Here is a 13482-nt window from a genome sequence, read left to right as displayed (position 1 = left end):
GGCAGAGGAGTTGGCCGGAGGTCGGCGGCGGAGGAGTTGGCCGGAGGTCAGCGGCGGAGGAGTTGGCCGGAGGTCGGCGGTGGAGGAGTTGGCCGGAGGTCGGCGGCGGAGGAATTGGCCGGAGGTCGGCGGAGGAGGAGGTGGCCGGAAGTTGACGGCAGAGGAAGTGGCCGGAGGTTGGCGGCGGAGGAGGTGACCGGAGGTGGTGTTAGTGCTGAGTGGAGGTAAGATGGTGGAGGGGTAAAAATGTCATTAATACATATTATACAGAGTATATTATAGATATATGGTTAGTATAGTTAGTTTTTAAATTATAGTATTTTTTTTGGTTATACAGCCCAATTTTCCATTATTATTTCGAGATAGCCGACTTTGTATTTTCTAATTTCCACCGTTGATAACCATATATTTTCACAAAGTAATATTTGATATCCTCCGTCAGGTTTTATAATACATCCTCACTATAAAATGAACGAATCAATTATGGACACGTGTGAGATTTTTTAATTTGTGTGTGCAGGAAAATCACATATAACAGTAAAAAAAAAGGAGAATTCCAAAAAGCATATGCCAGCTGGATTATTTCAAAAACAAAAGTCAGAGAGGGTAACGTTTGAATCTTTAATGTTGGTTTTCAGAAATTGATTAGATCTTAACGGTTCATTTTATTTTTTAGCCTTTTTTCTCTATAAAAAAACAAACAGTTAAAGCACATGGGAAAGGTTTTAGGCGATTCATTCTTCTATTTTTCTAGAGCAAAAAAAAAAAAGAGAAGAAAAGAGATTCAAAATTGCTGCTGCCAAGAATCGATTCATAATCATTTGTTTCTAAATTTGCAATCGTCGTTATCTTAACATTGTTTAAACTCTCTTTCATCTTTTATTTCACTAATTACCAAAGTTTCAGGGTTTTTATGTGATCGATCAACAGATCAAAGTGTAAATCGAAGCTTTTTTTTTGACCAATCATCATCGTTTCAACTCTCTCTCTTTCATCATCGTTCGCTTTTTTTTTTTTTTTTTTTGTTATTGTTATTGTTATTTGATGTTTGGCTTTTCCAATTATTAAGCACAATTTCAAAAATTTTTGTTAAAGGAGATGGAACATTACAGATGAAAGAGGAGTCGAAGATCATCTTTTGTTAGGGTTATTTCCTTTCTATTGTTGAATTTCTTCCTGATTCCGGATTCATTACTGATGCGAGCACCGGTCGTCTCTCGGTACAGACAGAACGGCTCGTCTTCGGGACGCTTAGGATAGAGACTACTTTCCTTGGACCAAACTTTGTAGAATGAATGTAGGGGATAAGCAAACGTGGAAACGAGTTTTGGTGGAAAACAAACGAGTGGAACGCGAGATCGAATGTTGGTCACGACTTTGTCGTACGGACGGTCCGATGCAATAGCGGTTCGGAACGGCCGTCGAGGTTAGGACGCAGCTAGCGAACCAAATGATGGTTCTACTAGAAGGAATAGAAGCAAGGGTGGATTGAATGACAACACACGAGTGTTGGCTCTACTCGCGATACGGTCGGACTAGTCGATGGCGAACCCGGTTCGAGATCGGCTAGGGTTTCTCGATAGAACAGTCCCGGACTAGGACTAAAGAGAGAAGTGAGACAAGATACAAAGATTCGCTCTTTGGAAAATTTTTATTTTCATTCAAGTCTGCCTTTTACAAAAACAAGAGAGGGTTTAAATAGTGTTAGGTTTAGAGGGGACTAGCGACACGCGGACTCGCAATGGCCCGAACACCTTCCTTGGATGGAGAACACGTCTCCCTTCTAAGTGGTTTAAACAGAACCACACACGTCACACTACTTAACATTACAAAGAGAAAGTTCTAGACAATGTTAAAAACGCATAGCTTTTAGTAAAGGATAACACGTCTTAGGCATTGATGCGGGAACCACGTCATTGGCTTCAAAACGTGAAGGTTTGCGTTAGGGCTCATCGCCTCATTAAAACCTTCTCCGGTAAACCTCGTGGGACAAACCCGAAGTAAGGAAAAAGAGAACGGGTCATGACCCTGACGACTTGGTCGCCTTCATCCTTGGGTAAGGATGTAGGCCGTGCGAACGGTCTCCAATTGAACTGCTTTGGCCGGGTCATCGTCTCGAACAAATGCTTGCACGAACCGGTTGATCTTCTGTCTAGTGGCCTTGGACGAGCTCTTGGATCGCGTCGTAGCTCCCGGAGTAATCTCTGGTGCATTGGCCGGCTGTTGTCCCGCGAGTGGTGCAAGCATCTCGGTCGCGACCTGGGCGTCTTGGTCCATGTCCGGTCCCGTGCTCAGATCATTCCCTCCCCCTTGAGAAGGTTTTGTCCCCAAAATTTCTTTGTCGTCACCTGCGTCAAACGGAACAAGATCAGTAACGTTGAATGAGGTCGACGTATTGTACTCACCTGGCAGTTCAAGGCGGTAGGAGTTGTCGTTGATCTTCTCGATGACTCGGAAAGGTCCATCGCCACGTGGGCTAAGCTTGTCCTTCCTCTTTTGTGCGAATCGCTCCGGCCTTAGGTGCAGCCAAACCCAATCTCCCGGCTTGAAAAGCATAGGTTTGCGTCTGCGGTTCAAGAATCGTGCATATTGCTCGGTCCTTCTCTTGATGTTTGCTCGAACCTCCTCATGAAGCTGCTTGACCAGTTCGGCTCTTGCGGCTTTGTCTTGACTCTCGACCTCCTCCAGTGGTAATGGTAGGAGATCCATCGGCGTAAGAGGTTTGAATCTGTAGGCGACCTCGAATGGTGACTTCTTGGTGGCCGAGTGAACGGCTTGATTGTATGCAAACTCGATGAGTGGGACGCACTCTAGCCACGATCCTTTGTTGCTTGCAATTGCTATCCGAAGTAAGGCTCCAACGGATCGGTTCACGACTTCGGTCTGGCCGTCGGTCTGCGGGTGTGCAGCGGTGGAGTATAGCAATTTGGTGCCAAGCTTCTTCCATAAGGTTCGCCAGAAATGGCCTAGGAACTTTATAAATAAACGAAAGTTGCATGGTATTGAAAATAAGATAAAAGTAAAAGAGTAAAGAGTCGAAATCTAAAAAGAATAGCAAAAGAAATGAAAACAAATTCTAACAAAGTGGAAAAGAGTTTGAATCGCTCAGTCTCTCGCTCAGAAGCTCTCACTCTCTGTTCTGAGTGTCTGCGGCGTGCTAGGGCGAGAGGAAGAAGAGGGGGGTTTATATATGGAAACCTTTTTTAACCTAGCTGCTCCGTCCTGCCCGAGGTACGCTCGATGCGGTGCACGAGGATAAGGTTGGATTGCTCCTCGGGTAGATCTTCGGGTTGTTCTTCCTGCCCTTGGATCCACTTCGATCAGGTTGAGGTTCGGACTGTTCTTCCTGCTCATTAGTTCCTTTGGGTACATGCTCGGATTTGACCTTGTTTTCCCCCATTTTAGGCTATAAAGTACCTATTTTCATCCAAAATGCACAAATGCAAGAATGCAACACCCTAAATGGCCTAAATGCGAATTCCTACAGTTAATGACCTAAAAATGCTAAGGTTAGGGTATATATAATGCAAAATATGGACATAAAAAGGTGTCTAAAACATGTAAATTAGAGAGTTATCACACCCCCAAACTTAAATCTTGCTAGTCCTCTAGCAAGGAAGTAGGAGGATGAGGGTTAAAAATGGGGACTCATAACCTTTTTGTGCTAACCGAAGGATTCAAGCTATAGTCCTTAAAGATAGTTTAATGGTGCTAAGATCAATCAATATTTTTCTATGCTTATCACCATGCATCGATCTAGTTCAACCTCTAACTAAAAGTAAAGACTTGCAATTCCAAAGAACATCTCTTTCACATTCATTAAAGTGTTTGGCGAATTCTTGCAAATGGGAAGTGAATCAAGCTCAATCGGTTTCAAAGGTAAGGCTTTTTGGTAGGTGGGTTTTCAAACAATTTCTTTGGGTGACTTACTCTCAAAAGAAGGAATGCTAGACATGTGTGAAAACTATCTAAGATTGAGAACAATTAGGGCATACAAAGCTTAACTCTTGATAATCTACCCTTTTCTTATTCACTTTCTTTATGCCCAACACCCTAGAGTAAAGCTACCCATAACCTTGATTTTAACTCTTTTTTTTGTTTACAATCCCTAAGGTTTAAACTTTAAACATCTAGCTCTTTTTTTTTTCTTTTTTTTCTTTGCTAAACTCCTAATAATATTCCTATATATATATATTTTTTCCTTTTCTAGGAGACTATAGCAAGATCTTTCTCTTTTTTTTTTTGTACTTAGAGACTTAGAGCTAATTAAACCGAACCTTAGACTTTTCTTTTTCAATTTCTTTTTTTTATTTCTCAACCTAACCCCCAAATAATCTTTCAAAACCGATTCTATTAGCTAGTCCAAATGATTCTAAACTTAGCTAAAACAAGAGTCAGTTCTTTGGGCAGATTTGGAGTTTGTAGACTTGTCGAGAAGCTTATCTCCTATTGTCAGCCATAGGGATTTCATCTTCTCCTTGCTCACCTCCATGTTTTCTCCACTCCCTACCTTGAAGGTAAGTCGGTATTCCTTGTTGCGCATGGAGAAAGTGATGAACCCGATCCCCCCATCGGGTAGTAGGGACGGGTGGTCTTCAAAATAGTGTAACTGCGGCGTGGAAAGGAAGTGAAATGTCTCCTCCTCATAGGCTTCGAGGTTGGCTCGCATCATCTGGCCCAGGTGGCACATGTCGAAGAGAAACTCGACGTCTCTAGCGATTCCCAACTGCTTCATTATTTCGTGGTGGGGGTAGCGGGTACCAACGAAGCTCATCTTGCGGAGGACCTTGAAGAGCTTGGCCGGAGTCTCAACCTCTCTTTGCTTCAGCCTTCCGATGCCAACTGGGTGCGTTCTCTTTTCTCCTCTTCACGGTCATGACTCTCACCCTCCGTGTCGCGATCTTCTTCTTCCGCCGCTCTCTTAGCTACCTCCTTAGCTTTTTTAGAAGCTGGTCTCTTCCCTTTTGCAACCGCGGCTCTGCTCCTCAACCGTGAGGTTTGGTTTGCCTCCGGTTCTCCTCCATCAGCATCTGAATCGACCTCCATAGGGTTTGTGACGGTTTGCTCGGATGTAGACAGGTCCCTACGTCGAGAAGATCTACGGACAGCACTCGCTACCGGTCTTGGTGAGCGAACTCGGGGGTCTGCATGTTCGGTTGCTCGAGAACCTACTCGGGTGACGGATCGGGTTGAGCATTGGGTTGGGGATTGGAAACGTCCACTCAACGGTTGGGAATGCGAAACGTCTCCTTCTCCTCGGGAATCGCAAGCAACGACACCTTCACCTCCGCTTCTAGAAGCGGCGAAGGTTGATTTTGTCTCCTTCTTTTGGGAAGTCTTCATCTTGGGAGCCATTGTTGAATCCTTGAAAAGAAAGAAAAGCTAAACTCGAGATCAATAGGGTTAGTTCCCGAAAATCTTAAAGCACTCGAGTTTGAGAGAAAGGAAAAATAAGAAGAGGGAAGTTTAAGAGTTCTTATCAATTTTGTCTTGGGGAAGAAGGGGTTGGTTCTCTTAAATAGAATGGTTGCCGCTAGGATTTCACCGAGAGTGGGCTAGGGTTTTGTGGAATTTGGACTCCACTCGCCACCCGAGTGGGAACACAATCAGGCGTGTCGGGTAGAACTTCGGGTTCCTCAAAATTTCCTTTTTTCTTTTTCTCTTTTTTTGTTGTTGTAAATATATAGACTTATAGAAATAAATTATTGTAAAAATCTAAAATAAGACAAAATAAATAAAATGAAATTAAAAAAAATAAAGGATACCTTTGGGACTTCTTCCCAAGTGAGCTTGTTTTAAGTCACTTAGATTGACTCTTCATGCTCTTCAAGCATGGTTTTTAGGAGGGAGAGGTTTTGGAATCCTCTCCACCGAAACAGACTGGTTCAACCCATTTTTCTGGTCTTGTCCCGGCTCCAGAGCAAATGTAGTATGGACTTCTTTGTGATGCGTGACTCTTCTTTGTTTTGTCTGGGTGAAAAAAACTTGACCATCAATGGTTGGCTTTTTAATTCCCTTCTTGATGCCAAATTCCATTTTGAAGTGCTCTCCATGCTCAATTCTGATCTTTCCTTGCTTCACATCTATTACTTCTCCTACTGTTGCCTAGAATGGTCTTCCTAGGATCAGTGGATCTTCAGGTTCTTTATCCATATCAAGGACCATGAAATCGGTAGGAACTTCCACTCTTCCAATCCTGAGAGGCAGGTTTTCCAGGATACCGATGGGGTGTCTGACTGTTCTATCAGCTAGAACCAAATACAGGCTACTTGGTATAAAATTGCTGAAACCCATCTTGTTGGCAATGGATAGTGGCATGATGCTGACTGAAGCTCCCAAATCGCACAAGCAGTTGTGAAAAATCCAAAGGCCTATTGAACATGGCAAAGTGAAAGAACCGAGATCCTCCAATTTCTCCTCAATTCGCAGTTCAGGATCTAGACACACTCTACTCCTCATAATTGCATCTCAAATCTCCTTGACAGCTTCCTTAACCTCCATCTCCAGCTGAGCTGTCTCCTTGATGATTTCCTCTCGAAGTTTGTGTGGTGGCAAGAGCTTAGGAGGTGGGGTTTTTTGTTTGGACGTTCTGCAAGCGCCTCTAATTGGATGTCAAGAGCTGCTCTGAGCATTTCCTCTAATTCTCCTTCCTCAGCTGCGGGCAGTTGAGGTTGATCTGTCATCTGAACGTCTACCCGATTTATCATCCGATCATCGTCATTGGGTTCAGCCTCGGGTGGTGCATTGTTCTGCGATTCTCGAACCAGTGCTTGATCATCAGCTCGATCAGCCTCCTCGGGTGAAGCATCGGGTTCGTACTCGGATATGTTGCACTGGTACTCATTCATCCCATAGTGATCCATATCCTCCCCATCTTGAACATCGCTGTCCTCAGTGAGGTAATCCTCAAAATCGTCATCAAGAAAGATGGCCTATGCAGTGGCATAATCTTTTGGGTTCTGAACAGCTTTACCTGGAAGCTGGTTGAGTTTTGGAGGTGGTTGGGTGTTGTGTTGGCCTTCTAGGTATCTCAACTTAGTGTTGAGAGAATAATACTTGGCATTCAGGTCATTGTACCTAGAATCGATCTTGTTTCTCATCTCCACGAACCGTTTTGCATTGTCCATTGCAGCTGATGCTTGACTTTGAATCATCTGCTGAATTAGGCTGCGTAGGTCAGCTTCTTGAGATAGGTTCTCCGGGCCTTGCTGTTGTGGGAATCCAGGTGGGGCAATTTGTTGATGGTAAGTACCAGAATATTGCTGCTTAGGAGCATAGCCTTGATTGTATTGAACAAATGGCTTTTGTTGGCCTTGGTTGCCCTGGACTGCGGAAGGGTAGATCTAGTCTTGAGGATTTACAACATTTGGGTTACGGTATGACAAATTCGGGTTTGGTTTGTAGTTGCTGTACTTTTTATTGTAACCTCCTTGGTTGTTGATGTAGTTCACATCCTCTAGCTGAGCACTCTCCCCATCTTGTTGCTGAAACTGGTCTTCCTCTGAGATGGAATGGACATGCTGCTGCTGGCTAAGGAGCTTATCCAATTTGTCATTGAGGGCTTTCATGTCTCTCTTGTACTTGGCATCATCCTCTCCAGAAGATCGTATAGTGTGATCATACTCCTCATTGTAATGCCCATCAGATTGAGCTAAGTTCTCCACTAGATCCCAAACCTTCATCATCATCCTTGTTGAGGAAATTACCATTACTAGCGGTGTCCACCAACATCCTTATCTTAGGGACTACACCTCGGTAGAGTGTACTTAGCAATTAAGCATTGCTGAAGCCATGATGAGGGCATCTGCTTGTGTATCCCTTGAAATGTTCCCAAGCTTCACTGAACGTCTCATTGCTTTTCTGAACAAAGCTGGAGATGTCATTTTGCAGCATTGCGATTTTGGAGTTGGAGAAGAATTTGGCTAGAAACGCCTTTTTGCATGATTTCCAAATGGTAATGGACTCCTTGGGAAGTGATTTCTCCCAGATGTGTGCTTTCTCTCCGAAAGAAAATGGGAAAAGCCAGAGTTTGAACTCATCTTCACTAACTCCATTTATCTTGGTTAGGCTATAGAGCCTATCAAACTCATCCAATGGTCCAATGGGTCCTCCATTGGCAGTCCATGAAACTTGTTGCTTTGTATCATCTGGATGAGACTACTCTTGAACTCAAAGTTGTTGTTTTGAACAGCAGGTGAAACAATGCCATGTCTTTGAGTGTGAGTAGATGGAGCATCTCCTGCTCCTATGTTGGTCCTCTCTTGAGGAGCTGGTGGACCATTCTGATTATTCATGACCTCCTCAGTTATGTTTGGTTGCGGTTGTTAGACATGTTGTTGACGGAGTAACCTTGGTCTGTCAATATTATCGATGAAAGGACTCAAGTGTTGGCTACCCTTGGATCGTGTTTGCATGCACAATCAGTTAACCTAGTGAGTACACGAAGGTCTATCCGATCCAGGTGATCGAGTGACGGGTCGGGTGGGTGCTCGGGTTGTACCTGAAATGCAAAAGAAACAAACACGAAAGTAAACAAGTCAGCTCCAAACCAAAGTGTAGAATAGAACTTGACCTAGCAAGTGCTGAAATCTTAAATGTAGCAAATAATATTCAACCAAATGGCAACGACGCAAATTGATAACAGGATTTTCACCCAGGGTATCAATTCTCTATGCAGTTGTAGTACAAAGGATTATCAATCCAAATGGTTGTTATGCTAGCAGATAAGATGTGATCAGAAGCAAGCAAGTCAAGCCAAGCAAAAATTAGGGTTTAAACTAACAATCTTAAAATAATCACAAGAAAATAAATAAGCAAGAACCACACGACTTATGCACTCGATGCAAGCATTCGAGTACAGGAACGGGTGGAGAGATCGGGTCAAGAAGTCAAGGATGAACAGCTCGAAGGTGTACACGAAGCTGGTGATCGAGTACAAGTTCGGGTAAGGGGTCGAGTTATTAAATAAAGTTAAACAATCAAGACAAGAAAGCTCCTAAGGATGGGGTAATCGACTCATAAGTGTTCCTGACCATTATAGATATCCTACATGCCTCAAGCAAATATTCCCTAGACAATGAATCTCTACAATCTTGTTAAAACACTCTCGTGATAGAAACAATCAACCTTGGCCACTCCCCTACCCAACTCTCATTGGAGAAACATGACCAAGCGAGCATTACAAACCGATTCATTATTGTCGATAAACTCCTTACACATCTAATCTCTTAGGCTAAGTGAGTAAATCTCTAGCATTGGTTGATTCAAGCATTTTGATAACTCTCTAATGTACATGTTTTAAGCATCCTTTTTTGTCCATATTTTGGATTATATTTACCCTAACCTTAGCATTTTTAGGTCATTTACTGTAAGAATTTGCATTTAGGCTATTTAGGGTGTTGCATTCTTGCATTTGCACATTTTGGATGAAAAAGGTGCTTTAGAGCCTAAAATTGGGAGAAACAAGGTCAAATCCGAGCATGTACCCGAAGGAGCTATTGAGCAGGAAGAACAGTCCGAAACCCAACCCGATCGAGGAGGATCCAAGAGAAAGAAGAACAACCTGAAGATCTATCTGAGGAGTAACCCGACCACATCCTCGTGCATCGCATCGAGCAGACCCTCGGGCAGGACTGGGAAGCTAGGTTAAAAGGGTTTCCATATATAAACCCCCCTTCATCTTCCTCTCGCCCTAACACGCCGCATATACTTAAAACAGAGAGCGAGAGCTTCTGAGAGAGATCTTGAGCGACTCAAACACTTTTTTCCACTTTGTTAGGATTTATTTTACATTTCTTTGCTATCCTTTTAGATTTTCTACTCTATACTCTTCACTTCTATCTTATTTTTCAAGACAATGCAATTTTCATTTATCTATGCTTTTATGTTTTCTGCGATGAGATCTGAGTAGTTAAACAAAGTTTCTAGGGATGGGATAGACAATTATGTGTTCATGATCGGTTAGGATGTCTTAGCTTGGTTGTTTATATTTTATAAATTCCNCTCTTAGGCTAAGTGAGTAAATCTCTAGCATTGGTTGATTCAAGCATTTTGATAACTCTCTAATGTACATGTTTTAAGCATCCTTTTTTGTCCATATTTTGGATTATATTTACCCTAACCTTAGCATTTTTAGGTCATTTACTGTAAGAATTTGCATTTAGGCTATTTAGGGTGTTGCATTCTTGCATTTGCACATTTTGGATGAAAAAGGTGCTTTAGAGCCTAAAATTGGGAGAAACAAGGTCAAATCCGAGCATGTACCCGAAGGAGCTATTGAGCAGGAAGAACAGTCCGAAACCCAACCCGATCGAGGAGGATCCAAGAGAAAGAAGAACAACCTGAAGATCTATCTGAGGAGTAACCCGACCACATCCTCGTGCATCGCATCGAGCAGACCCTCGGGCAGGACTGGGAAGCTAGGTTAAAAGGGTTTCCATATATAAACCCCCCTTCATCTTCCTCTCGCCCTAACACGCCGCATATACTTAAAACAGAGAGCGAGAGCTTCTGAGAGAGATCTTGAGCGACTCAAACACTTTTTTCCACTTTGTTAGGATTTATTTTACATTTCTTTGCTATCCTTTTAGATTTTCTACTCTATACTCTTCACTTCTATCTTATTTTTCAAGACAATGCAATTTTCATTTATCTATGCTTTTATGTTTTCTGCGATGAGATCTGAGTAGTTAAACAAAGTTTCTAGGGATGGGATAGACAATTATGTGTTCATGATCGGTTAGGATGTCTTAGCTTGGTTGTTTATATTTTATAAATTCCTTTCTAGATTGGTGTTCTTAATGCTATTAATAGACCGAGAGGTTGAGATTAGATCTAGGGTGTTTTGCCATCGAGAGATGTAGTTGAAATGCTTGAATCAATCAATGCTAGATTTACTCACTTAGCCTAAGAGATTAGATGTGTAAGGAGTTTATTGACAATAATGAATCGGTTTGTATTGCCTGCTTGGTCATGTTTCTCCAACGAGAGTTAGGTAGGGAGTGATCAAGGTTGATTGTTTCTATCACGAGAGTGTTTTAAGAAGATTTTAGAGATTCATTGTCTAGGGAATATTTGCTTGAGGCATGTAGGACTTCCATACTGGTCAGGAACATTTAGGAGTCGATTACCCCATCCTTAGGAGCTTTCGCATCTTGATTGTTTACGTTTTTATTCATAACTCGACCCTATACCTGAACTGGTACTCGATCACCAGCTTCGTGTACACCTTCGAGTTGTTCATACTCTTCTTGTTTACTCGATCACTCCACCCTATCCTGTACTCGAATGCTTGCATCGAGTGCTTAGGTCGTGTGGCTCCTGTTTACTTAATTTCTTTTAATTATTTTAGGATTCTTAGATCAAACCCATTTATTGCTTGGCTTGACTTGCATAGTTCTGATCATATCTCATCTGCTAGCATAACAACCATTTGGATTGATAACCCTTTGTACTACAACTACATAGGGAATTGATACCCTGGGTGAAAATCCTGTTATCAATTTGGCACCGTTGCCATTTGGATGAATTTTATTTGCTACGTTTAAGATTTCAGCACTTGCTAGATCAAGTTCTATTATCTACTTTGGTTCAGAACTGACTTGTTTACTTTCGTGTTTGTTTGTTTTGCATTTCAGGTACAACCTGAGCACCCACCCGACCCGTCACTCGATCACCTAGATCGGGTAGACCTTCATGTACTCACTCGGTTCACTGATTGTGGATGCAAATACGATCCAAGGGTAGTCAACACTTAAGTCCATTCATCAACAACATCGACAGACCAAGGCTACTCCGTCAACAACAAGTCCAGCAACCACAACCAACAACAATTGAGGAGACAATGAATAATCAGAATGGTCCACCAGCTCCTCAAGAGAGGACCAATATAGGAGCAGGGGATGCTCCATCTACTCACACTCAAAGACATGGCATTGTGCCACCTGCTGTCGAAAACAATAACTTTGAGATCAAGAGTAGTCTCATCCTGATGATACAAAGCAACAAGTTTCATGGATTGTCAATGGAGGACCCATTGGACCATCTGGATGAGTTTTGATAGGCTCTGTAACCTCACCAAGATCAATGGCGTTAGTGAAGATGGATTCAAACTCCGGCTTTTCCCATTTTCTTTGGGAGACAAAGCACACATCTGGGAGAAATCACTCCCCAAGGAGTCAATCACTACCTGGGAAGCATGCAAGAAGGTGTTTCTAGCCAAATTCTTCTCCAACTCCAGAACCGCAAGGCTGAGGAATGACATCTCCGGCTTTGTTCAGAAAAGCAATGAAACGTTCAGTGAAGCTTGGGAACGTTTCAAGGGATACACAAGCAGATGCCCTCATCATGGCTTCATCAATGCTTTATTGCTAAGAACAATGTACCGAGGTGTAGTCCCTAAGAGCAGGATGTTGCTAGACACCGCAAGCAATGGTAACTTCCTCAACAAGGATGTCGATGAAGGTTGGGATCTAGTGGAGAACTTAGCTCAATCTGATGGGCATTACAATGAGGAGTATGATCGCACTGTGCGATCTACTGGAGAGGATGATGCCAAGTACAAGAGAGACATGAAAGCCCTCAATGACAAATTGGATAAGCTCCTCATCCAGCAGCAGCATGTCCATGCTATCTCAGAGGAAGACCAGTTTCAGCAACAAGATGGGGAGAGTGCTCAGCTAGAGGATGTGAATTACATCAACAACCAAGATGGTTACAACAAAGGGTACAACAACTTCAAACCGAACCCGAATCTGTCCTACCATAACCCGAATGTAGCAAATCTTCAAGACCAAATCTACCCATCAGCAGTCCAAGAGAACCAGGGCCAACAAAAGCCTTTTGTACAATACAACCAAGGCTATGCTCCTAAGCAGCAATATTCTGGTACCTACCATCAACCAATTGCACCACCTGGATTCTAACAACAGCAAGGCCCGCAGAACCTATCTCAAGAAGCTGATCAAGGCGAACTAGTTCAGCAGATGATACAGAGTCAAGCATCGGCTGCTATGGACAATGCAAAACGGTTCGCGAAGATGAGCAACAAGATCGATTCTGGGTATAATGACCTGAATGCCAAGTATGATTCTCTCAACACTAAGCTGAGATACCTAGAAGGCCAACACAACACCAACCTCCTCCAAAAATCAACCAGCTTCCAGGTAAAGCTGTTCAAAACCCAAAAGACTATGCCACAGCCCAAGCCATCTTTCTTGATGATGACTTTGAGGACTACCTCACTGTGGACAGCGATGTTCAAGATCGGGAGGATATGGATCATTATAGAATAAATGAGTACCAGTACTACATATCCGAGTATGAACATGAGCCTTCACCCGAGGAGACTGATCGAGTTGATGATCAAGTACTGGTTCGAGAATCACAAACCAAAGAACCACCCAAGGCTGAACCCGATGACATACCCGATGATGGTGATCGGATGATACATTGGGTAGACGTTCTGATGACAGATCAACCTCA

This window comes from Camelina sativa, chromosome 9, assembly GCF_000633955.1.
Source record: "Camelina sativa cultivar DH55 chromosome 9, Cs, whole genome shotgun sequence".
Lineage (NCBI taxonomy): Eukaryota > Viridiplantae > Streptophyta > Magnoliopsida > Brassicales > Brassicaceae > Camelina > Camelina sativa.
The sequence above is the reverse complement of the archived record's forward strand: the minus strand, read 5'-3'. Positions refer to the sequence as shown.